The sequence below is a fragment of the Phyllobates terribilis genome, unplaced genomic scaffold, assembly GCF_046119375.1.
Source record: "Phyllobates terribilis strain yellow unplaced genomic scaffold, ASM4611937v1 Scaffold_4__5_contigs__length_816908805, whole genome shotgun sequence".
Taxonomy (NCBI): Eukaryota; Metazoa; Chordata; class Amphibia; order Anura; family Dendrobatidae; genus Phyllobates; species Phyllobates terribilis.
The window spans coordinates 685,620,487-685,647,333 of NW_027362764.1; the positions used below are offsets into that span (position 1 = coordinate 685,620,487).

At 42.9% G+C, this 26,847-nt stretch overlaps 3 non-coding genes and 5 pseudogenes across 3 annotated transcripts; all 8 read left to right on the top strand.

Moving 5' to 3' along the window:
- Positions 1–12,518: 12,518 nt before the first annotated feature.
- LOC141267338 (5S ribosomal RNA) lies at positions 12,519–12,638 on the top strand (annotated as a pseudogene).
- Positions 12,639–15,945: 3,307 nt separating this feature from the next.
- Positions 15,946–16,064, top strand: LOC141267595 (5S ribosomal RNA; annotated as a pseudogene).
- Positions 16,065–16,686: 622 nt separating this feature from the next.
- On the top strand, positions 16,687–16,806 carry LOC141270018 (5S ribosomal RNA; annotated as a pseudogene).
- Positions 16,807–17,761: 955 nt separating this feature from the next.
- Positions 17,762–17,880, top strand: LOC141268731 (5S ribosomal RNA; annotated as a pseudogene).
- Positions 17,881–18,501: 621 nt separating this feature from the next.
- On the top strand, positions 18,502–18,621 carry LOC141268745 (5S ribosomal RNA; annotated as a pseudogene).
- A 941-nt stretch (positions 18,622–19,562) lies between these two features.
- Positions 19,563–19,681, top strand: LOC141267083 (5S ribosomal RNA). Its single transcript, XR_012321098.1, has one exon. It is a non-coding gene; the product is annotated as a 5S ribosomal RNA (ribosomal RNA).
- Positions 19,682–25,306: 5,625 nt separating this feature from the next.
- On the top strand, positions 25,307–25,426 carry LOC141267269 (5S ribosomal RNA). Its single transcript, XR_012321278.1, has one exon. It is a non-coding gene; the product is annotated as a 5S ribosomal RNA (ribosomal RNA).
- Positions 25,427–26,348: 922 nt separating this feature from the next.
- Positions 26,349–26,467, top strand: LOC141267236 (5S ribosomal RNA). Its single transcript, XR_012321246.1, has one exon. It is a non-coding gene; the product is annotated as a 5S ribosomal RNA (ribosomal RNA).
- Positions 26,468–26,847: the final 380 nt, after the last annotated feature.

Genomic DNA, 26,847 nt, shown 5'->3' on the forward strand with positions numbered 1-26,847 from the left:
TGATTAAATGTCCGACTACGCCACCCGTGGATTGCGGTCAGAGTGAACCGCCGCTACAGGGCAGACCGCTAAGGCTGGTGTTGTGGGTGCAGCAGAGCGTAGCATAACTCCCCACGGGAGGAGTATAGCCTCAGGGCAGTGTATGCGGAGGATGGGGGTGATGGTGCAGGGCAGCAGCAGTAACGACACGGAGTCAGTGATGCAGTTCAGGGCCTTTACTCACAGTTCTTATTATCCAGACCACGTCTGCAGGTAACGGCTGCCCACGTCGTACTGTGCTCACCAGGTGAGGGGCTCAGACAACTCCCAGATAACTTTGGAGCGCTTCACAGGACCCCCTTTGTGTGTCCTTTGTCTGGCCTTTCTTACCAACACTTCTGTCCGGCTGCCTCGGGCCTCCTCTTGGTAAACTTGGCGCCAGTTTCCCTGACCCTATGTGGTGCCTTCCTAGCGGGTGTAGCGAGGGGCTGCGCCACATAAAATGTCAGAGCCTCCGGTTTCTAGCTGAGGGTCGTTTCCTGCCTCCACTAGTTCGGGGACCGGTCTCCCCCTTTGGCCTGACCCCTCCACGCAGGTGGATTCGGGCGTGCGGTGGCGACTCGCCCGTCCGCACCCCTGGGATCCCTTCATTCCTCGTTCCTGGAGCCTTCTCCGCTCCTCTTCCTTCCTTCTCCCTCTTGCAGGCCTGGGCCTCTGTTACTAGGCCCGCCTCCGGAGCAGAGCTCATGCAGAGCCCCTGCTCCCTGCCACTTCTGCTCAGACTTCTCTGCACTGAACTAAGATGGTGCCCACCTTTTATACTCCCTTCTCAATGCACCCAGGAACTGCTTCCTCCCTGCTCCTGCACTGCAGGGTTCCCCTTCCTCAGTGTTCCCTCCCCCCACTCCAGCCAGGGACAGGGACTGTCGTGCCCATCTCAGGGGCATATTGGTCGCCCTGCCCCACGGCAATGTGGTGTAATGCATGCAGGTGTCGGGTCCTGATCCACACTCCATCCTTTCTGAGAGTGAGATATCACACCTCTGGGTGAGGTGCAATACGTCTGTAGCAACCGAGCCCTCGGTGCTACAGTTCCATTTATCTTCAGCCTAGGTGACGTACTGTGATACAGGGCCGTGATTTTGGCTATAAAAGGGTCCCCTAGACCCCTACCCCAAGCTTTTTAAGAGAATCATATATGGCGTGCCAGGAGACTCTATGGAATGCTTTCTCAGCATCCAACGAGAGTATCTACTTACAAATTTTTAACTGCATCTAGCCCAGGAAATACTTTGTGCCTAGTAGCAGTGTCTGCTAGTCAGCGGATTATCCCGGCTGTTAAGCAAGCTACACCACCTGTAGTTTGGACACTTAATTTTTTCAAAGGAAATGCTTCGGGACCACGGGATACTTAGTGAAGAGCATCAGGAGGCACCCCAAGGCATAGGGGCTGGGACTGGCACTAGGATGCCTTGCGGTGGACAGCCGAGCTCGATCCTTATAAAAGCTTTTTAACTGCAGCAGCTTTAGTGGACGCTACTGGAGCTGGAATTACGCGGCTGCTGGCATGAGACTTGCCCTCCAATAGATCCTTGTAAATGGATTTAAAGTGTATTCATTCAAATTAGAGGGACAATTTAAATTAAAAAGCTTAGAGCAGCCTCCACCACAGGGGGGCTCTCTCGACCCACCAGCGGACAGGCACCAGTATTGGGAGAGGGGGGCTGGCCGTCAGGGTTCACCGCGGCTCTGGCACAAACCCGGCGACACGGAGGTGGCACGGGCAGGAGCGGACTGGCCGTCTCGGCTTCTCACTTTTTGGATTTTAGAAGGGCATGACATGCCTATATCTGTGTCTCCCCCTCCTTTTACTCCTCCACCTCTTTTCTTTTCGCATGACTATATGTACTTGTCACTTTTCCATGTGTTAGTTGTGTCTTCTGAGCAGTTTGTCAGCTTTTGGACACCTTTGAAGGTGTTTTCTATGTGTTTCTATGTGTTTTTGTTTGACTGCCATTGGTTTTAACGGTGTTCGAAGGTGTTCGACGAACAGTTCGACGAACAGTTCGGCGAACACACGGGTGTTCGACGAACCGAACCGAACTCGAACACTACGGGGGTGGCTCAACACTAATTATAACACTCAGCATTCACACCTGTTACCTTCTGAGACGTCCGGATATCAGTTGCTTCTTCTTGTAACTTTTGAGAATCTCTTTGATTTATAAAAATTAAAAGTCTTTATTAAGATAGAATTCATAATTGCGATGTCTTGATTGAAGTCTTCATTCCCTAATCTGATACCAAATCTGGCAGTTTTTCCTAACCTATAATATCACAGCGTACCATAGCAATCAGTAATATCCATCTAATTATTATCAAAATATTAAAATAAATTATGTTTGGAATAATAAACAATAATAGATAATAATTCATTATCAATCAAGTTCTCCATATGATAGAACATTTTTATGTCATAGGTGTAATTACCTTTTCCAACCCATAGGTGTCAGTGTATTTTGAAAAAACAAGTTTTTATATCTTTATTAAACCAATAATATCAAAGAATGTATACTCCTGAACCAAAATGAATAAATATATGAATGTATGAATGAATGAATGAATGTATAAAGAATGAATGAATTGATGTGTTTACTCAGAAAATGTAAACATTTTTTTCCTTAGCAATATATATTGAATGAAGCAATACTCTTGTATTAGACATTACTTTATTAAATATTAATGTGTTTTCTCAATTGAGATATTTAGCTCAAATAAAATCAAATGAGAATTAAAAAATGAAAAAATAGAAAAATAAGAAGTATAAAGTAAGAATAAAATTTTAAAAATGAAAAATAAAATTAAGAGTAAAAATAAGAATAAAAATAAAAATAAGGCCTTTAAATTTTAATGACAAATGCAGAGTAATTATATTCTCCATAAAAAATACCCTTATATCTCCATTATCTGGATGATTTCATATTTGTCATAACCTTGTACCACCAAAAAATATTAAATTATGCAACTTTGCATGTAATACCCTTCTTAATTATACCATAGTACCTTATTATTATTTCTTCTTTATTAAAATGTGTGGAAAATAAGTATTGATCAAAAGTGATTATGTAATCAGGATCAAAAACACATTTTCCCCCTTAATACCAAAAATATTATTTTATAAAATTTATGTATATATCAGAACCAAATTATAAATTTCATATCGATGAGTAGCATAGATTTGACTAAAGAGAGGTGTGTACCTATTTAGGTAACCATTAAAAATAATATTATAGTTATTCAAGAATATTATCATGTGGAAAATTATTCTAAATATAAATTTGCTTTGTAAACCATTTTGATGTGTGGTTGCCCTTATCCACTATTAGTTAAATCAAGAAATAATAATTATTAAAGAAATATAGAAATATATATATGTAGATAATACCTAATTATGTATTATAATTTCCTCAGAATTAAATATATTTTTGTACCTTCACATAAAGAAACATTTTTATTTTTTCAAACATACAAACATACGAGGCCTCTGTCACATCAATCACACTTAGCAGCTGCTGATTTACTCATCTGTCACCTTCACTCTGACATTCACAGATCTGTTCAACTCAAACATTCCACATATGAAGTTTTAGATATATATATATATATATATTTAACCCAAAATTGTTGTATCCCAATTTATTAATGCGCATTGCCATATCAATTGAATATCTTTATATTTCTTTGAATATTCCTCAAGTACATATTATATAATATGGGAGTAAGTCACTGGAATTTCAGACACTTGAAAAAACTCTTGTCTTAGATTCTTTTTTCACTGGCTGTCCGGTCTTAAGTTACATCAGTTGAAAATAGTATGAATGGGATCCTATACTATTAGCTCAAAGTTCAAAGGCCGCAGCTGTCACACTTCATGATCAAATCCTGCTTTGGAATGAAAACTCTAAGGAAATATAAGAAAATAAAATTAAATATCAAATTCATACAGAAACAGAATTATTTAAATATCTTATACATATATTGGATGGTTCTAATGTAATTCAAAATATTGCTACTTAAATGTATATATATGAAGTTCTAATTTATTAATTAATATATATATATATATTTTATAAACGTATATATAAATACAATTATACGCAATCTCTACTTAGACAAGTGTATATATATATATATATATATGAACTATTAGAAACTATGTAACTACAATTTTACTGTATAAGATTATAAATAAATATTGAGACATTGTATTACATTTTGATACAACATTGTAATTACAGTTTATCCTTAGCCATTCCCTAAACCAAATCTTCTGTCTCTCTCAAATATCTCCAGGAACGCCCTATTTAGGAAAGACATTTTTCTATCCTTCAAAACCTCAGAGAACTGCCTGTTCTTCTGTCCACATTCCATGACGTCACTGTGAGTTGGTCGTCTCACCTGTCTCTGTCCATCAGTTTCAGCCATTTTCCTTTTTAGAGAATCACAGTTCTGACTGAGAATTAACTCATTCTGTGGAGAGATGGATCTTTGCACTGGCTGATATGGCTTATAACATATATGAAATCTTCTGCGTATTTGATAGAGTTCACTATGGGGATGACTCAGTCTAGGAGAGTTTGATATTGGCTTTTGGTAAGATTTTACCTTTCCTGGTTTTATAAATTTAGCTTGATTTATTTTCTTTTCACGATTCTCATGTTTTCTAACAAAATCCAGCATCTGCGCACATTCAAATAATGAATTTTTTTGTGATGCCATAACTTGGGAAACTGAATTTAGGAATTTGAATTTTTGTACAAAAGTTGTTATTAGATGTTGTACTTTTCCATTTTTGATGAGAGCTTTGTACAACCGTTCAAATATGGACATGAATGTATATGTACATTCCTTCCTACCAATCCTTAGTTTCTGCAGATCTTCTATGTTGGGAAAATCCTTTGTGACACAATAAATCAAATATCTTAATCTGTCCGAATCATTTTCCCATCCATTAGGAGAGTCATTTTCACAGGGCATTAAATGTAAACGTCTGGACAATGTCACAGGAATCCATATTTTAAATAATTGATTCCTCTCCTCATTGGATAAATTAAACTTATCAGAGAAGCTCTCAAATGTCTCTGAATTTCTACAGGCATGGATTTTGACATCATATTTTGGCATGATTTTGTATAATTTCAGCAAATTTTTCCTCATTTTAATTTGGAGTTGAGCCTGGGTAATTCCAGAATTCTCTGATATTTTTAGTGTCTCTTATACGTCCGTTCCTCCTATGTCACTCACGTCTCCTCCCACATCACCTAGTATGTCGGTTTCTCGTATGTCAGTCATGTCTCCTCCCATGTCAGGTTTCTGTATGTCCGTCTCTTGGTCAGACCCAAGGTCACCTTCAGTTACAGACACGTGTCTTACTTCTTGTTCATTTTCCACATTACAGTCAGAATCAGTATCACCGTCTGACACTTCTACACTATTTTCCTGCTTTGAAATCTCTAACACAAGACTATGAAAAAAATCTACCAAATGTAGAATATTTCTCAATTTCTGTTTGTCTCTATTTACCAATTTAGAAGTTAACTGTAAATTCTGCAATTCACATTCTTTGTATAAACTGAGCCACAAAACTTCTATGTCATCTCCTACATTAACTTTGAAATTAATATTACTTTGTTTAGCAAAAGAAGAAATTATATCCATATTTTGCTTACCTTAAGATTCCTTGGCTTCTCTTTATCAGCACGTCCTGTCTTCAGTTCGTCTGATTCTTTTCCTGTGTGATTCTGTTCCTTGTTAGTACCTCTGCTTCCTGTCTTTCCTCAGTCTGTAGGTCCTTTCTGCTTCTCGTGACAAACTAGTGAATTTACTGACACGTGAACAACAGCTGTTCAGCTCGTCAGGACTCCCCCCTTGTTCACGGAAGAAATTCACTTACTTAATTTAAAAAACAAAAAAACAGGACTGGCTGGCTCACCATTGTAAAATAATACTCTTCCTGTATTATTTTTTTCTACTGAGGACTTCTCAAAGTATCAATATCACGATATTCTTATAAAAAAATGTATCTATTTATTCTTGGATTGTCCATTAAAAAGAATCAGATTGCAGCAGGTACATACAATAATTAGTTATAAAGTAATTGTCCATTTGTCCATAATTAGCTTAATTGTTGAGATTCACCCATCTTTCCTTGGATCCTGTCTGGTAAATCATGTCTTTGTCCAGCATGTGTCCAGGCCTACATGTCATCTGCTTCTCAGCATGAAGATTCTGTGTCTTGTGGGGTGGGCAGAGCAAGAGAGGCCCCCCTTTCTGTACCATGGGCTTTTATAGCCAGTCGTATGGACACCTGTTCTACATATGGTAGTGAACCAAAAATACACACACAAATAGCACATGTCAACTAGACACGATGGCTGAGGCATAGAACTCAGAAAAATGATTATCGATTAACACTCCAAATGAATTTCCATAATTAACCATTTAACATTTCCCCCTTTTTTGAGAATAAAAGGACTTTAACTGAAAAATCTCAAAAGAAGATACATTCATCAATCATTCTTTCTTTCCTTCTTCCTTGGCAATATCATTAAATTTCCACAATAATAATAATAGTAATAATAGTATCAATATCGGTTTATTGTTATATAATGATGTGAATTCATGTTATGGTAAGCCGTGACTAATATTCATTTAATATGTATAATTATACTTCCCTATATCTAAATTGAAGCAATCGCGGGTTCAATCGTCATCATCTGATGTCATCGGGTCGTCGTCTCGTCTTCTTCTTGGTTCTTTTATAACACAGTCTTTGGATGAAAACTCCTTTGAAATAAATTACAGCATGTAGATATTGTACAGTCCATAATTGTGTTCATTATTGTTCAGTCCATATACTGTACTCTTTATTAGAAAGATCATGTGTGTCAGTTGATAAGAAAACAAAGTCCATGGCTGAAATGTAGCTTTAATATCTGTGCAGTGTCACCTGGACTTACGTTGGATCGTCTTTGGAATCTTCCGTGTGTCCGCACTGGTCTCGTGTCACTTTTGGAACAGATGTGACGTCTTTGGTCAGTAAAGCAAGGGTTAACTTGACACTTTCCTGCTTTATATAGCACCATAACCAGTACTCAGTCCTTTATATACAGGACACATATGCCAGGTATTACCTGTTCACCAGCTTTCATTGAAGCGTTGCAGGTGATAAGAAACCACTGGAACGTGATGAAACTTGAACACAACACAGTACATATAGGATCATCGTCCTCTGCCGTCCTGGTGATCAGTGGTGTGAATTGTATTGTATGTAATGGACACAGTCTATTATAACACTCAGCATTCACACCTGTTACCTTCTGAGACGTCCGGATATCAGTTGCTTCTTCTTGTAACTTTTGAGAATCTCTTTGATTTATAAAAATTAAAAGTCTTTATTAAGATAGCATTCATGTTTGCGATGTCTTGATTGAAGTCTTCATTCCCTAATCTGATACCAAATCTGGCAGTTTTTCCTAACCTATAATATCACAGCGTACCATAGCAATCAGTAATATCCATCTAATTATTATCAAAATATTAAAATAAATTATGTTTGGAATAATAAACAATAATAGATAATAATTCATTATCAATCAAGTTCTCCATATGATAGAACATTTTTATGTCATAGGTGTAATTACCTTTTCCAACCCATAGGTGTCAGTGTATTTTGAAAAAACAAGTTTTTATATCTTTATTAAACCAATAATATCAAAGAATGTATACTCCTGAACCAAAATGAATAAATAAATGAATGTATGAATGAATGAATGAATGAATGAATAAATGAATTGTTGTGTTTACTCAGAAAATGTAAACATTTTTTTCCTTAGCAATATATATTTAATGAAGCAATACTCTTGTATTAGACATTACTTTATTAAATATTAATGTGTTTTCTCAATTGAGATATTGAACTCAAATAAAATCAAATGAGAATTAAAAAATGAAAAAATAGAAAAATAAGAAGTATAAAGTAAGAATAAAATTTTAAAAATGAAAAATAAAATTAAGAGTAAAAATAAGAATAAAAATAAAAATAAGGCCTTTAAATTTTAATGACAAATGCAGAGTAATTATATTCTCCATAAAAAATACCCTTATATCTCCATTATCTGGATGATTTCATATTTGTCATAACCTTGTACCACCAAAAAATATTAAATTATGCAACTTTGCATGTAATACCATTCTTAATTATACCATAGTACCTTATTATTATTTCTTCTTTATTAAAATGTGTGGAAAATAAGTATTGATCAAAAGTCATTATGTAATCAGGATCAAAAACACATTTTCCCCCTTAATACCAAAAATATTATTTTATAAAATTTCTGTATATATCAGAACCAAATTATAAATTTCATATCGATGAGAAGCATAGATTTGACTAAAGAGAGGTGTGTACCTATTTAGGTAACCATTAAAAATAATATTATAGTTATTCAAGAATATTATCATGTGGAAAATTATTCTAAATATAAATTTGCTTTGTAAACCATTTCGATGTGTGGTTGCCCTTATCCACTATTAGTTAAATCAAGAAATAATAATTATTAAAGAAATATAGAAATATATATATGTAGATAATACCTAATTATGTATTATAATTTCCTCAGAATTAAATATATTTTTGTACCTTCACATAAAGAAACATTTTTATTTTTTCAAACATACAAACATACGAGGCCTCTGTCACATCAATCACACTTAGCAGCTGCTGATTTACTCATCTGTCACCTTCACTCTGACATTCACAGATCTGTTCAACTCAAACATTCCACATATGAAGTTTTAGATATATATATATATATATATATATTTAACCCAAAATTGTTGTATCCCAATTTATTAATGCGCATTGCCATATCAATTGAATATCTTTATATTTCTTTGAATATTCCCCAAGTACATATTATATAATATGAGAGTAAGTCACTGGAATTTCAGACACTTGAAAAAACTCTTGTCTTAGATTCTTTTTTCACTGGCTGTCTGGTCTTAAGTTACATCAGTTGAAAATAGAATGAATGGGATCCTATACTATTAGCTCAAAGTTCAAAGGCTGCAGCTGTCACACGTCATGCTGTAAAGCTACTTTAATTTGCACGAACACTTCATGCACAGAAAATATTAGCAACACAAAAGAATTAATAAGTATTACATATATATTATAGTTCAACTAGATATATTGTTATTATTTTAAAATGTTATACACATAAAATCATGCAATTTTTCACTTCCTGTGTGAATAAAGAAATAAATCCATTTTAGAGTTCTTTGATCAAATCCTGCTTTGAAATGAAAACTCTAAGGAAATATAAGAAAATAAAATTAAATATCAAATTCATACAGAAACAGAATTATTTAAATATCTTATACATATATTGGTTGGTTCTAATGTAATTCAAAATATTGCTACTTAAATTTATATATATGAAGTTCTAATTTATTAATTAATATATATATATATATTTTATAAACGTATATATTAATACAATTATACGCAATCTCTACTGAACTATTAGAAACTATGTAACTACAATTTTACTGTATAAGATTATAAATAAATATTGAGACATTGTATTACATTTTGATACAACATTGTAATTACAGTTTTTCCTTAGCCACTCCCTAAACCAAATCTTCTGTCTCTCTCAAATATCTCCAGGAACGCCCTATTTAGGAAAGACATTTTTCTATCCTTCAAAACCTCAGAGAACTGCCTGTTCTTCTGTCCACATTCCATGACGTCACTGTGAGTTGGTCGTCTCACCTGTCTCTGTCCATCAGTTTCAGCCATTTTCCTTTTTAGAGAATCACAGTTCTGACTGAGAATTAACTCATTCTGTGGAGAGATGGATCTTTGCACTGGCTGATATGGCTTATAACATATATGAAATCTTCTGCGTATTTGATAGAGTTCACTATGGGGATGACTCAGTCTAGGAGAGTTTGATATTGGCTTTTGGTAAGATTTTACCTTTCCTGGTTTTATAAATTTAGCTTGATTTATTTTCTTTTCACGATTCTCATGTTTTCTAACAAAATCCAGCATCTGCGCACATTCAAATAATGAATTTTTTTGTGATGCCATAACTTGGGAAACTGAATTTAGGAATTTGAATTTTTGTACAAAAGTTGTTACATATGTTGTACTTTTCCATTTTTGATGAGAGCTTTGTACAACCGTTCAAATATGGACATGAATGTATATGTACATTCCTTCCTACCAATCCTTAGTTTCTGCAGATCTTCTATGTTGGGAAAATCCTTTGTGACACAATAAATCAAATATCTTAATCTGTCCGAATCATTTTCCCATCCATTAGGAGAGTCATTTTCACAGGGCATTAAATGTAAACGTCTGGACAATGTCACAGGAATCCATATTTTAAATAATTGATTCCTCTCCTCATTGGATAAATCAAACTTATCAGAGAAGCTCCCAAATGTCTCTGAATTTCTACAGGCATGGATTTTGACATCATATTTTGGCATGATTTTGTATAATTTCAGCAAATTTTTCCTCATTTTAATTTGGAGTTGAGCCTGGGTAATTCCAGAATTCTCTGATATTTTTAGTGGCTCTTGTACGTCCGTTCCTCCTACGTCACTCACGTCTCCTCCCACATCACCTAGTATGTCGGTTTCTCGTATGTCAGTCATGTCTCCTCCCATGTCAGGTTTCTGTATGTCCGTCTCTTGGTCAGACCCAAGGTCACCTTCAGTTACAGACATGTGTCTTACTTCTTGTTCATTTTCCACATTACAGTGTGAATCAGTATCACCGTCTGACACTTCTACACTATTTTCCTGCTTAGAAATCTCTAACACAAGACTATGAAAAAAATCTACCAAATGTAGAATATTTCTCAATTTCTGTTTGTCTCTATTTACCAATTTAGAAGTAAACTGTAAATTCTGCAATTCACATTCTTTGTATAAACTGAGCCACAAAACTTCTATGTCATCTCCTACATTAACTTTGAAATTAATATTACTTTGTTTAGCAAAAGAAGAAATTATATCCATATTTTGCTTACCTTAAGATTCCTTGGCTTCTCTTTATCAGCACGTCCTGTCTTCAGTTCGTCTGATTCTTTTCCTGTGTGATTCTGTTCCTTGTTAGTACCTCTGCTTCCTGTCTTTCCTCAGTCTGTAGGTCCTTTCTGCTTCTCGTGACAAACTAGTGAATTTACTGACACGTGAACAACAGCTGTTCAGCTCGTCAGGACTCCCCCCTTGTTCACGGAAGAAATTCACTTACTTAATTTAAAAAACAAAAAAACAGGACTGGCTGGCTCACCATTGTAAAATAATACTCTTCCTGTATTATTTTTTTCTACTGAGGACTTCTCAAAGTATCAATATCACGATATTCTTATAAAAAAATGTATCTATTTATTCTTGGATTGTCCATTAAAAAGAATCAGATTGCAGCAGGTACATACAATAATTAGTTATAAAGTAATTGTCCATTTGTCCATAATTAGCTTAATTGTTGAGATTCACCCATCTTTCCTTGGATCCTGGCTGGTAAATCATGTCTTTGTCCAGCATGTGTCCAGGCCTACATGTCATCTGCTTCTCAGCATGAAGATTCTGTGTCTTGTGGGGTGGGCAGAGCAAGAGAGCCCCCCTTTCTGTAACATGGGCTTTTATAGCCAGTCGTATGGACACCTGTTCAACATATGGTAGTGAACCAAAAATACACACACAAATAGCGCATGTCAACTAGACACGATGGCTGAGGCATAGAACTCAGAAAAATGATTATCGATTAACATTCCAAATGAATTTCCATAATTAACCATTTAGCAGAGACCGCCTGGGAATGCCAGGTGCTGTAGGCTTTTGCTTTTTCCTTCCTTCCACCAGCAGGGGGCAGTCTCTTCTATGCCTTTTTTCCATTCCCTTTCACAAGTGCACACATTCATTCTCTTTTCTTTTTTTCATTTGCTTTCTCTCTTGCGCTATTTCATCTCTGCAAAATACCAGCATCCTTCTGATCACCGTGGGCCTCCAGCATTGTTGCTTCTTTACTTTTAATACTAGGCTCCTTTTCACCAGGACCAGCATCTCCCGCGTGGCTGGAGGCAACCACCGGTAACCCCAAGCAGAAGACCTTTGCAGGCAACACGACCCTCCCCCCTGAAGAGTAGCTCAAAGTCACTGGCAACCATCTCACCCTCTTCCTTCATTCACCCCTGGACGTCTCGCTCCACCCCCAAGTTACGGGTCCAGCTTGCTCTTTCTGTCACATTACCGCGATGAAGGGTTTAGCCTGCAGGAGACCCTGCGCCGAGCCATTTTTGAAGACACCTGATGCGGCGGGTGAATCACTGCTAAACAAACCACACCTGTAGGGACGGCACAGCCTTTGCATGGACCCTTCGGAGCCCGCCCCGTCACGGCCAGATTGCTCGCCACCAAGCGATCCTGAGAAAGGCTGGCCGGGCGATGGATCGAGCAGCGTCTACTGGCCATACCACCTTGGATACGCCCGATCTCGTCTGATCTCGGAAGCAAAGCAGGGCTGGGCTCAGACAGTACTTGGATGGGAGACCTCCTGGGAACACCGGGTGCTGTAGACCATTTTGATGACGTTTTGCCCTACTGCCCAGCTCGGCTAGCATGGAACGGCACCTTGCCGGACACCGACCTTAAGTAACTTAGATGATGGAAGCCCCAAGGCCTCTGAGCCAGTTGGCAGCTAAGTACGCTACCCCGCCGCCTTCACGCAGGCCTGACACCGAGCTCCTTGCCACGGCTAGGAGTGCTTATTGACTCCGCAGCTCGCCGTGTGGAAATGATGGCGTTAAAAGCAACCGGGGCCGTGAAGGGGCCAGGCTTTCAGCAGGTGCCCAGGGAAGGTTTTGGATGCCGGCCGCCTAGCGAGGGCCAGCAGAAGTAACATGTTTCTCTGCAAAGAAGCTTGTGTAACCAAGCCAGACGGCTGACAAAGAGCTAACCTCAGTGCAAGGAAGGTTTTCCTTATCCTCTCTTGCTGACAACGTTATCTTCCAAAAGGTAGGGGAGAAAACAAGGGGATCTGCTACTTTGGATCTAATCCTTATAAACAGGGAGGAAATGGTTGAGGAGGTAAAGGTGGCTGGGACCCTAGGAGGCAGTGATCATGCTATTATAGAATTTTGGATAACTAGAGGAGGAAGACATGTGAAGACTCAAACTTCAAGGTTAGATTTTAGAAAGGCAGATTTTAAGAGACTCAGAAAGAGAATAGGAAGGATCCAATGGCTGGATGTCCTTAAGGACAAAAATGTCTAGGAAGGATGGGAAATTTTTAAAAATGAGATTCTCAAAGCACAATCGTTAACAATCCCGAAAAGTAGGAAGAATGGGAAGCATTTAAGGAAACCAGGATGGATGAACACAGAACTTAAACACATGCTAAAAAGAATGAAAGAAATGTTTATTAAATGGAAAGAGGGAGGATATCTAAAGAAGATTATAATGCAGTCTGCAGATCCTGTAGGGCACGTATCAGGTTAGCTAAAGCTGACAATGAATTAAGGCTTGCAAGAGATGTCAAAAGCAATAAAAAAAGATTTTGGGGGTATGTCAAAAGTAAAAGAAAAGTCAAAGATGCTATAAGATTTTTACAGGATGAAAATGGAGAAATGGTAAGAGAGGATGTTGAGAAGGCCGAACTTTTTAATTCCTATTTTGCATCTGTTTTCTCTCAGAAAGAAAATGTAACATCAACTGATCTTCACTGTCCTTTTAAAGGAATAGAGGAATCCAAGTTATCTGTAAACAGAAAGATTGTGAGGGAATATTTAGCTAACATAAATGAGTTCAAGTCTCCAGGTCCAGATGAATTACACCCCAGAGTACTGAAGGAGATCGTAGAAGAAATTTTAGAACCACTCTCCATAATCTTTGAAAATTCTTGGAGAACAGGAGAAGTCCCAGAAGACTGGAGAAGAGCAAATGTTGTTCCTATCTTCAAAAAGGGGAAGAAGGTGGACCCAGGGAACTATAGGCCGGTTAGTCTGACTTCTATACCAGGAAAGATCTTTGAACAAATTATTAAACAACATGTATGTAAGTACATGGATAAGAATGAAGTGATTAACCAGAGTCAGCATGGGTTTGTAACTAACAAGTCATGTCAGACTAACTTAATTTCCTTCTATGACAGAATCACTGACTGGGTGGATCAGGGAAATGCTGTAGATATAGTATATCTTGACTTCAGCAAAGCATTTGACAAAGTATCTCACACCATCCTTATTGAAAAAATGACCAAATATGCAATGGACCAGGCAACTGTTAGGTGGATTCATAACTGGCTTAGTGATCGGACTCAAAGGGTGGTTGTAAATGGCTTCACATCCAGCTGGATGAATGTCTCAAGTGGGGTACCACAGGGCTCCGTCCTGGGACCTGTATTGTTCAACATCTTTATCAATGATTTAGATGAAGGAACTGAGGGTAAACTGATTAAATTTGCTGATGACACAAAGCTAGGAGGGATAGCTAATACTAGAGAAGAGAGAGAGAGGATTCAAAAAGACCTAAATAAACTGGAGCAGTGGGCAGCAACCAACAGAATGGTTTTTAACAGGGAAAAATGCAAAGTACTACATCTGGGCAATAAAAATGAAAAAAGCATATACAGAATGGGAGGAATAGAGCTAAGCAACAGTACATGTGAAAAAGACTTAGGTATACTAATAGATCATAGACTGAACATGAGTCAACAGTGTGATGCAGCAGCAAAAAAGGCAAATACAATTCTGGGATGTATTAACAGAAGCATACAGTCTAGATCACGTGAAGTCATTATCGGTCTTTACTCCTCTTTGGTCAGACCTCATCTGGAATACTGTGTACAGTTTTGGGCACCACATTTTAAAAAAGACATAGACAAACTGGAGCAAGTTCAGAGAAGAGCGACCAGAATGGTGACTGGTCTGCAAACCATGTCCTACGAGGAACGGTTGCAGGATTTGGGAATGTTTAGCTTGCAAAAAAGAAGACTGAGAGGAGACTTAATAGCTGTCTACAAATATGTCAAGGGCTGTCACATTGTAGAAGGATCATCTTTATTCTCATTTGCACAAGGAAAGACTAGAAGCAATGGGATGAAACTAAATGGGAGGAGACACAGATTAGATATTAGAAAAACTTTTTGACAGTTAGGGTGATTAATGAGTGGAACAGGCTGCCACGAGAGGTGGTGAGTTCCCCTTCAATGGACGTCTTCAAACAGAGGCTGGACAGACATCTGTCTGAGATGATCTAGTGAATCCTGCTTTGAGCAGGGGGTTGGACCAGATGACCCAGGAGGTCCCTTCCAACTCTACCATTCTATGATTCTATGATTCTATGAAGGCAAGGAAGGAATTGGGGAGGGGTGGGGTGATTCCTGCTAGGGCCCTGAAATCATAAAACAGGCAGGAGTGTCTGACGCATGGTGACGGAGAAGTTGTAGGGGCAGATAGGGGGTGTTGTCACGTGCGAGCACGTGTGCATGCTGGCTTGTGTGTGAGAGTGCGCTTCCTAGGTGTGGCGCGCTGCAGACAGTCAAAGGGATTGTTCCCTTTCATTAAAAGTTAATCCCCGGCTGCAGGCGATTAGAAAGCAACTAACCGCGCTCTACTCACCCTACCCGGGTCTACCGGTGAGTCTCGCCTCTGCTTCCGGCCTGTGGCATTGGCCGTGAAGCTGACGTTCCGTCGACAGCGCTGCAGCCGATCAGTGAGCTCAGCGGCTCTGAGTGGGGCGTTGTGTCTACAAGACCTTTTAAGGAAGCCAGCAAAAAAATTGAAGAGAAGGGAAAGCACAAAAGGACCTGGTCTTGCTGAACACTGGAAAGGGCATCCGGCAGCCAGACTTCAAAGTAGAAAAGCAGCAAGTGAGAGGCTTGTCTCTGCCTATGGCCACACCACCCTGAACACGCCTGATCTCATCTGATCTTGGAAGCTAAGCAGGGTTGGGCCTGGTTGGTACTTGGATGGGAGACTGCCTGGGAATACCAGGTGCTGTACGATTTTGCTTTTTCTTTCCTTCCACCAGCAGTGGGTACTCTCTTCTATGCCTTTTTTCCATTCCCTTTCACAAGTGCACACATTCATTCTCTTTTCTTTTTTTCATTTGCTTTCTCTCTTGCGCTATTTCATCTCTGCAAAATACCAGCATCCTTCTGATCACCGTGGGCCTCCAGCATTGTTGCTTCTTTACTTTTAATACTAGGCTCCTTTTCACTAGGACCAGCGTCTCCCGGGTGGCTGGAGGCAACCACCGGTAACCCCAAGCAGAAGACCTTTGCAGGCAACACGACCCTCCCCCCTGAAGAGCAGCTCAAAGTCACTGGCAACCATCTCACCCTCTTCCTTCATTCACCCCTGGACGTCTCGCTCCACACCCAAGTTACGGGTCCAGCTTGCTCTTTCTGTCACATTACCGCGATGAAGGGTTTAGCCTGCAGGAGACCCTGCGCCGAGCCATTTTTGAAGACACCTGATGCGGCGGGTGAATCACTGCTAAACAAACCACACCTGTAGGGACGGCACAGCCTTTGCATGGACCCTTCGGAGCCCGCCCCGTCACGGCCAGATTGCTCGCCACCAAGCGATCCTGAAAAAAGGCTGGCCGGGCGATGGATCAAGCAGCGTCTGCTGGCCATACCACCTTGGATACGCCTGATCTTGTCTGATCTTGGAAGCAAAGAAGGGCTGGGCTCAGACAGTACTTTGATGGGAGACCTCCTGGGAACACCGGGTGCTGTAGACCATTTTGATGACGTTTTGCCCTACTGCCCAGCTCGGCTAGCATGGAACGGCGCCTTGCCGGACACCGACCTTAAGTAACTTAGATGATGGAAGCCCCAAGGCCTCTGAGCCAGTTGGCAGCTAAGTACGCTACCCCACCGCCTTCACGCAGGTCTGACACCGAGCTCCTTGCCCCGGCTAGGAGTGCTTATTGACTCCGCAGCTCGCCGTGTGGAAATGATGGCGTTAAAAGCACCCGGGGCCGTGAAGGGGCCAGGCTTTCAGCAGGTGCCCAGGGAAGGTTTTGGATGCCGGCCGCCTAGCGAGGGCCAGCAGAAGTAACATGTTTCTCTGCAAAGAAGCTTGTGTAACCAAGCCAGACGACTGACAAAGAGCTAACCTCAGTGCAAGGAAGGCAAGGAAGGCAAGGAAGGAATTGGGGAGGGGGGGGTGATTCCTGCTAGGGCCCTGAAATCATAAAACAGGCAGGAGAGCCTGACGCATGGTGACGGAGAGGTTGTAGGGGCAGATAGGGGGTGTTGTCACGTGCGAGCACGTGTGCATGCTGGCTTGTGTGTGAGAGTGCGCTTCCTAGGTGTGGCGCGCTGCAGACAGTCAAAGGGATTGTTCCCTTTCATTAAAAGTTAATCCCCGGCTGCAGGCTATTAGAAAGCAACTAACCGCGCTCTACTCACCCTACCCGGGTCTACCGGTGAGTCTCGCCTCTGCTCCCGGCCTGTGGCATTGGCCGTGAAGCTGACGTTCCGTCGACAGCGCTGCAGCCGATCAGTGAGCTCAGCGGCTCTGAGTGGGGCGTTGTGTCTACAAGACATTTTAAGGAAGCCAGCAAAAAAATTGAAGAGAAGGGAAAGCACAAAAGGACGTGGTCTTGCTGAGCACTGGAAAGGGCAGCCGGCAGCCGGCAGCCGGCAGCCAGATGTCAAAGTAGAAAAGCAGCAAGTGAGAGGCTTGTCCCTGCCTACGGCCACACCACCCTGAACACACCCGATCGAGTCTGATCTTGGAAGCTAAGCAGGGTCAAGCCTGGTTAGTACATGGATGGGAGACCACCTGGGAATACCAAGTGCTGTAGGCTTTTGCTTTTTCCTTCCTTCCACAAGCAGGGGGCACTCTCTTCTATGCCTTTTTTCCATTCCCTTTCACAAGTGCACACATTCATTCTCTTTTCTTTTTTTCATTTGCTTTCTCTCTTGCGCTATTTCATCTCTGCAAAATACCAGCATCCTTCTGATCACCGTGGGCCTCCAGCATTGTTGCTTATTTACTTTTAATACTAGGCTCCTTTTCACCAGGACCAGCGTCTCCCGGGTGGCTGGAGGCAACCACCGGTAACCCCAAGCAGAAGACCTTTGCAGGCAACACGACCCTCCCCCCTGAAGAGCAGCTCAAAGTCACTGGCAACCATCTCACCCTCTTCCTTCATTCACCCCTGGACGTCTCGCTCCACCCCCAAATTACGGGTCCAGCTTGCTCTTTCTGCCACAATACCGCGATGAAGGGTTTAGCCTGCAGGAGACCCTGCGCCGAGCCATTTTTGAAGACACCTGATGCGGCGGGTGAATCACTGCTAAACAAACCACACCTGTAGGGACGGCACAGCCTTTGCATGGACCCTTCGGAGCCCGCCCCGTCACGGCCAGATTGCTCGCCACCAAGCGATCCTGAGAAAGGCTGGCCGGGCGATGGATCGAGCAGCGTCTACTGGCCATACCACCTTGGATACGCCCGATCTCAACTGATCTCGGAAGCAAAGCAGGGCTTGGCTCGGACAGTTCTTGGATGGGAGACCTCCTGGGAACACCGGGTGCTGTAGACCATTTTGATGACTTTTTGCCCTACTGCCCAGCTCGGCTAGCATGGAACGGCGCCTTGCCGGACACCGACCTTAAGTAACTTAGATGATGGAAGCCCCAAGGCCTCTGAGCCAGTTAGCAGCTAAGTACGCTACCCCGCCGCCTTCACGCAGGCCTGACACCGAGCTCCTTGCCACGGCTAGGAGTGCTTATTGACTCCGCAGCTCGCCGTGTGGAAATGATGGCGTTAAAAGCACCCGGGGCCGTGAAGGGGCCAGGCTTTCAGCAGGTGCCCAGGGAAGGTTTTGGATGCCGGCCACCTAGCGAGGGCCAGCAGAAGTAACATGTTTCTCTGCAAAGAAGCTTGTGCAACCAAGCCAGACGGCTGACAAAGAGCTAACCTCAGTGCAAGGAAGGCAAGGAAGGTGCGGAAGGAATTGCGGAGGGGGAGATGATTCCTGCTAGGGCCCTGAAATCATAAAACAGGGAGGAGAGTCTGACGCATGGTGACGGAGAGGTTGTAGGGGCAGATAGGGGGTGTTGTCATGTGCGAGCACGTGTGCATGCTGGCTTGTGTGTGAGAGTGCGCTTCCTAGGTGTGGCGCGCTGCAGACAGTCAAAGGGATTGTTCCCTTTCATTAAAAGTTAATCCCCGGCTGCAGGCTATTAGAAAGCAACTAACCGCGCTCTACTCACCCTACCTGGGTCTACCGGTGAGTCATGCCTCTGCTCCCGGCCTGTGGCATTGGCCGTGAAGCTGACGTTCCGTCGACAGCGCTGCAGCCGATCAGTGAGCTCAGTGGCTCTGAGTGGGGCGTTCTGTCTACAAGACCTTTTTAGGAAGCCAGCAAAAAAATTGAAGAGAAGGGAAAGCACAAAAGGACCTGGTCTTGCTGAGCACTGGAAAGGGCAGCCGGCAGCCAGACGTCAAAGTAGAAAAGCAGCAAGTGAGAGGCTTGTCTCTGCCTACTGTCACACCACCCTGAACATGCCCGATCTTGTCTGATCTCGGAAGCTAAGCAGGGTCAGGCCTGGTTAGTACTTGGATGGGAGACCGCCTGGGAACACCAGGTGCTGTAGGCTTTTGCTTTTTCCTTCCTTCCACCAGCAGGGGCCACTCTCTTCTATGTCTTTTTTCCATTCCCTTTCACAAGTGCACACATTCATTCTCTTTTCTTTTTTTCATTTGCTTTCTCTCTTGCGCTATTTCATCTCTGCAAAATACCAGCATCCTTCTGATCACCGTGGGCCTCCAGCATTGTTGCTTCTTTACTTTTAATACTAGGCTCCTTTTCACCAGGACCAGCGTCTCCCGCGTGGCTGGAGGCAACCACCGGTAACCCCAAGCAGAAGAGCTTTGCAGGCAACACGACCCTCCCCCCTGAAGAGCAGCTCAAAGTCACTGGCAACCATCTCACCCTCTTCCTTCATTCACCCCTGGGCGTCTCGCTCCGCCCCCAAGTTACGGGTCCAGCTTGCTCTTTCTGTCACATTACCGCGATGAAGGGTTTACCCTGCAGGAGACCCTGCGCCGGGTCATTTTTGAAGACACCTGATGCGGCGGGTGAATCACTGCTAAACAAACCACACCTGTAGGGACGGCACAGCCTTTGCACGGACCCTTCGGAGCCCGCCCCGTCACGGCCAGATTGCTCGCCACCAAGCGTGTTACAACTCTCCTGTTAGTTTTTTTTTAGTTTGCTGGTCACATAACCATTTTGCCTATTTAATCCGGCTCCGCCCTCCTGGCTTTGCTGGACTTCATCTGTATTTACTACTGTTGAGCTAGCTTGTTGCTCTGTTGCCGTTCTCTGTTAGTTTTGCTAGGTCTTCTGACCCCTATGCCTTTTTGTTGTGTGTTTGTCTTTGACTGCTACTATTTCTGCTAGGAGGTGTCCAACTTTTCCTAGTCCCTAGATCTTGTAGGGATCCCTCCCTCACATCTATAGGTCTGCGTTCAGACTAGCCGAGGACTTTAGCGGGTCTGATCGCAGGATCATGTTCCCCGTTACATCGTAGGGATCTAGTTTAGTTCTATTGTAGGGATAGATCTCCTTTCTTTCCTTAGTCTCTGTAGCAGATCATAACAGTAATTCCAGCCATAAAAAAAAAAAAAAAAAAAAAAAAATTTCTCTAAGGAAAGACCTCCAGTTTTCCATCATGGTCTCGGTGCAAGATTTGGCTCAACGCTTGCAGGGACTCTCTCTGGAGGTGACCAAGCTCCAACAACACGTGAGTAGCTGTTCTGGAGCGCATTTTGTGGAACCTAAGGTACGTCTGCCTGATCTATTTTTTGGCAAACAACAAGATTTTTTTTCTTTTAAAAATGCTTGTCTATTATATTTTCGTTTGAGACCCGGATCCTCTGGTGATGAATCACAGCGCATAGGGATCATAATGTCACTTTTGCGCAAAGATCCTCAGGGATGGGCCTTCTCTCTCCAACCTAGTGATCCGTGCTTTAGATCAGTGGATAGTTTTTTTTCTGCTTTGGGTTTGTTGTACGATGATCCTGATCGTGTCTCATCTGCTGAGTCTGAATTAAGACGTTTGAGGCAGGGATCAGGTAATGTGGAAAAATATTGTTCTCACTTCCGTCGGTGGTCTGCCCAGGTGGGGTGGAACGATTCTGCTTTGAAAAGCTTGTTTCTTGCAGGGCTATGTGAAAGGGTAAAGGATTTACTGATTGCTTATCCCACACCTGGAAACTTGCAGGAGGCAATGCAATTAGCTATACGGGTGGACAGGAGACTGCGTGAAAGGGTTAATGAGAGCAAATCCTCTGCTATGTCAGCTTCGAGTCCTGAGAGGTTCTGTGCTGACAATGGAGAGCCGATGGAAATTGGGGCGATGGCACCCCGCTCTCAGGAAAAAGACCGCCGACTTTCTGAAGGCTTGTGTTTCTATTGCGGAAGTCTGGTCATTTTATTAAGAGCTGTGTGCTTCGTAAGAAGAAAGAAAAAAAAAAGGTCAGTCATGCTCGTATTGCCTGTTTAAATTCTAAGGGAGTATTCCTATCTGCCACTACTGCTGCTCAGGATGAATTAATTGAATTTCGGGTATTTGTGGATTATGGATCTACTCTGAATGTGATTGATGAGGGATTCTTGGAAAAACTTAGATTAGAACCTAAAACTTTGTCATCCCCTATTGCTGTGGTTTCTGTCGATGGCTCTCCCTTGAAGAGTGATACTCACAAGGTCTGTGAACTTCCCCTCACTATTAATGGTATTCATCAAGAGAATTTGGATTTGGTGGTATTGGATAATTTGCCTTCTCCAGTAATATTGGGGTTACCCTGGTTAAAATTGCACAATCCTGTACTGGATTGGTCTACCAATGAAATTAAGTCCTGGAGCCCTAAGTGTTATGACAAGTGTTGTAACGGGCGCATTGCTGCTGTGGATAGAGGGGAATTGCCTGTACCTATTCAGGATTTTTGGAGAGTTTTTTCTGAGGAGGAGTCGCAGGTTTTGCCTCCCCATAGAGACTATGATTGTACCATTGAATTTGTCCCTGGCGCGACTCTTCCTAAGAGTCGTTTATTTAATCTTACTATTCCTGAAAGAAAGGCTTTGGAAGAATACATACAGACAAGCTTGGCCGCCGGTCACATTAGGCCTTCCAAGTCTCCTGTGGCTGTTGGATTTTTTTTTGTAAAAAAAAAAGATGGCGGTTTACGTCCTTGTCTGGACTTCCGTGAGATTAATAAAATTACTGTACGCAATCCTTACCCACTGCCATTGATTCCTGATTTATTTAACCAGTTAGTGGGGGCCAAGTGGTTCTCTAAAATTGATCTCCGGGGGGCATACAATTTGTTGCGCATGAAGGAGGGTGATGAATGGAAGACTGCTTTTAACACTCCTGTGGGTCATTTTGAGAATCTGGTTATGCCTTTTGGTCTCACCAATGCTCCAGCATTTTTTCAGAATCTTATTAATGATATCCTTAGACCTTTAATCGGCAAAAATGTGGTTGTGTATTTGGATGACATTTTGATTTATTCGCCGGATCTGGAGTCTCATTGGCGGAGCGTACGTGAGGTATTACAGTTATTAATGGCCAATTCGCTTTTTGCTAAGCTGGAGAAATGTGAGTTCGCTGTACAGAGAATTAGTTTTTTGGGCTACATTATCTCCAGTGAAGGTTTTGAGATGGACCCGGTTAAAGTTCAAGCTGTGCAGGAATGGCCTAGGCCTATTGGTTTGAAATCGATACAGAGGTTTTTGGGTTTCGCCAATTATTACAGAAAATTCATAAAAAAAATTTCTATTATTGTCAAACCGCTGACCGATCTCACCAGGAAAGGTGCTAATGCGGTTCAGTGGACTTCTGAGGCCATTGAAGCTTTTGTGTTTCTAAAGGAGAGGTTCACCTCTGCTCCCATCCTTATGCAGCCTGATGTGACTAAGCCGTTTTTGGTTGAGGTTGATGCTTCTTCGGTGGGGGTTGGTGCGGTGTTGTCTCAGGAAAACAAGGATGGAGTACATCCCTGTGCCTTTTTTTCAAAAAAATTTTCCGAGACTGAACTTAATTACGATATTGGTAATCGGGAATTGCTGGCGATTAAACTCGCATTTGAACACTGGCGTCATCTCTTGGAAGGTGCTGAATTTCCCATTCAGGTTTTCACTGATCATAAAAATCTGATCTATCTTGATGCTGCCAAGCGCTTGAATGCCCGTCAGGCTAGGTGGGCACTTTTTTTCTCGCGGTTTAATTTTTCCGTTACTTACATCCTGGGTACCAAGAATGTTAAAGCGGATGCTTTGTCTCGCAGCTTTTCTCCCATGGTCGGTGTTGAGGAGGAAGAGGAGACCATTTTACAAGAAGGTGTTGTGATTGCTGCTTTGGACTCCGTTTTGGAGGATGAGATTCTTAAAGCACAGGAGAATGCCCCATCTAACACTCCCCATGGGAGGTTGTTTGTGCCTAGGACCTTTAGGAGAGATTTGTTTGTTGAGTGTCATGAGTCTCGGTTGGCAGGTCATCCAGGAATTTCTGAGACCAAGAGACTTGTGGGTCGCAGTTTTTGGTGGCCTGGATGGCAGAAGGAAGTCATTAAGTGGGTGCGCCAATGTACTGTGTGTGCAAGATCCAAGTCTTCGCATGCTCCTGCTGCGGGGTTGCTTTGCCCTCTGGAGGTTCCTAGTGCACCTTGGACACATCTGGCTATGGACTTTATTACTGACCTTCCTCCCTCTGAAGGTTTCACGGTCATCTGGTTGGTCGTGGACCGTTTTAGCAAGATGTGTCACTTGGTTCCCTTCATCAAACTGCCTTGCGCTAAGACACTCGCTAAGGCCTTTGTCAAGGAGATTGTCAGACTACATGGTGTTCCTACTGACATTGTTTCTGATAGAGGACCTCATTTCGTGGCTCGTTTTTGGCGTGCCTTTTGTGACAGGTTGGGAGTTCATTTGTCGTTTTCATCCAGATATCATCCTGAGTCTAATGGCCAGACAGAAAGGAAGAACCAGGATGTTGAGCAGTTCTTGCGTTGTTTTGTGGCAGACAATCAAGAGGGGTGGTCTGAGTTTCTGCCACTTGCTGAATTTGCTCTTAACAACCATACATCCTCTTCTGCTGGGTGTTCGCCTTTTTTTTGTTGTTCTGGGAGACATCCGTCTTTTGGGTCATTTTCCAAATTGGTTTCGGCTGTGCCTGAGGAGGAGAGTTTTTCCGGTGATTTGGAGAGAGTTTGGACGGATGTGCGTGGTAATCTTCAGGAGGCTAACAAAAAATCTAAGAGGTACTTTGATAGGAAACGGCAAGAGGTTTTGTTTGCGGTTGGTGACATGGTTTGGTTGTCCTCTAAGAATCTGCGATTGAGGATTCCTTCTAAAAAATTGGGTCCCAAGTTCGTAGGGCCCTTTAAGGTACTTCAGATAGTTAACCAATCTGCTGTTAGGCTGGAGGTTCCTACGTCCTGGAGGATTAATCCGGTGTTTCATGTTTCTCTGTTGAAAAAAGCTGATGTGTCGGATGGTGACGCCTCTGCCACTGTTCCTCCGGTGGTGGAGGACGGGGAATATGAAATTTCCCGCATCCTAAATTCTAGACGGTATAGAGGGAGTTTGCAGTATCTCGTCGCTTGGAAGGGTTTCGGACCTGAGGATAACTCATGGGTGAGAGCGGATTATGTTTCTGCCCCCAGACTTGTCCGAGCGTTTCACAGGAGGTTTCCTGGTAAGCCTGGGCCTAGGGGATCCGGAGGATCCTCTTAGAAGAGGGGGTACTGTTACAACTCTCCTGTTAGGTTTTTTTTAGCTTGCTGGTCACATAACCATTTTGCCTATTTAATCCGGCTCCGCCCTCCTGGCTTTTCTGGACTTCATTTGTATTTACTACTGTTGAGCTAGCTTGTTGCTCTGTTGCCGTTCTCTGTTAGTTTTGCTAGGTCTTCTGACCCCTATGCCTTTTTGTTGTGTGTTTGTCTTTGACTGCTACTATTTCTGCTAGGAGGTGTCCAACTTTTCCCAGTCCCTAGATCTTGTAGGGATCCCTCCCTCACATCTATAGGTCTGCGTTCAGACTAGCCGAGGACTTTAGCGGGTCTGATCGCAGGATCAGGTTCCCCGTTACATCGTAGGGATCTAGTTTAGTTCTATTGTAGGGATAGATCTCCTTTCTTTCCATACTCTCTGTAGCAGATCATAACAAAGCGATCCTGAGAAAGGCTGGCTGGGCGATGGATCAAGCAGCGTCTACTGGCCATACCACCTTGGATACGCCCGATCTCGTCTGATCTCGAAAGCAAAGCAGGGCTGGGCTCGGACAGTACTTGGATGGGAGACCTCCTGGGAACACCGGGTGCTGTAGACTATTTTGATGACATTTTGCCCTACTGCCCAGCTCGGCTAGCATGGAACGGCGCCTTGCCGGACACCGACCTTAAGTAACTTAGATGATGGAAGCCCCAAGGCCTCTGAGCCAGTTGGCAGCTAAGTACGCTGCCCCGCCGCCTTCACGCAGGTCTGACACCGAGCTCCTTGCCACGGCTAGGAGTGCTTATTGACTCCGCAGCTCGCCGTGTGGAAATGATGGCGTTAAAAGCACCCAGGGCCGTGAAGGGGCCAGGCTTTCAGCAGGTGCCCAGGGAAGGTTTTGGATGCCGGCCGCCTAGCGAGGGCCAGCAGAAGTAACATGTTTCTCTGCAAAGAAGCTTGTGTAACCAAGCCAGACGGCTGACAAAGAGCTAACCTCAGGGCAAGGAAGGAATTGGGGAGGGGGGGTGATCCCTGCTAGGGCCCTGAAATCATAAAACAGGCAGGAGAGTCTGACGCATGGTGACAGAGAGGTTGTAGGGGCAGATAGGGGGTGTTGTCACGTGCGAGCACGTGTGCATGCTGGCTTGTGTGTGAGAGTGCGCTTCCTAGGTGTGGCGCGCTGCAGACAGTCAAAGGGATTGTTCCCTTTCATTAAAAGTTAATCCCTGGCTGCAGGCTATTAGAAAGCAACTAACCGCGCTCTACTCACCCTACCCGGGTCTAACGGTGAGTCTCGCATCTGCTCCCGGCGTGTGGCATTGGCCGTGAAGCTGACGTTCCGTCGACAGCGCTGCAGCCGATTAGTGAGCTCAGCGGCTCTGAGTGGGGCGTTGTGTCTACAAGACCTTTTAAGGAAGCCAGCAAAAAAATTGAAGAGAAGGGAAAGCACAAAAGGACCTGGTCTTGCTGAGCACTGGAATGGGCAGCCGGCAGCCAGACGTCAAAGTAGAAAAGCAGCAAGTGAGAGGCTTGTCTCTGCCTATGTCCACACCGCCCTGAACACGCCTGATCTTGTCTGATCTTGGAAGATAAGCAGGGCTGGGCCTGGTTAGTACTTGGATGGGAGACCACCTGGGAATACCAGGTGCTGTAGGCTTTTGCTTTTTCCTTCCTTCCACCAGCAGGGGGCACTCTCTTCTATGCCTTTTTTCCATTCCCTTTCACAAGTGCACACATTCATTCTCTTTTCTTTTTTTCATTTGCTTTCTCTCTTGCGCTATTTCATTTCTGCAAAATACCAGCATCCTTCTGATCACCGTGGGCCTCCAGCATTGTTGCTTATTTACTTTTAATACTAGGCTCCTTTTCACCAGGACCAGCGTCTCCCGGGTGGCTGGAGGCAACAACCGGTAACCCCAAGCAGAAAACTTTTGCAGGCAACACGACCCTCCCCCCTGAAGAGCAGCTCAAAGTCACTGGCAACCATCTCACCCTCTTCCTTCATTCACCCCTGGACGTCTCGATCCGCCCCCAAGT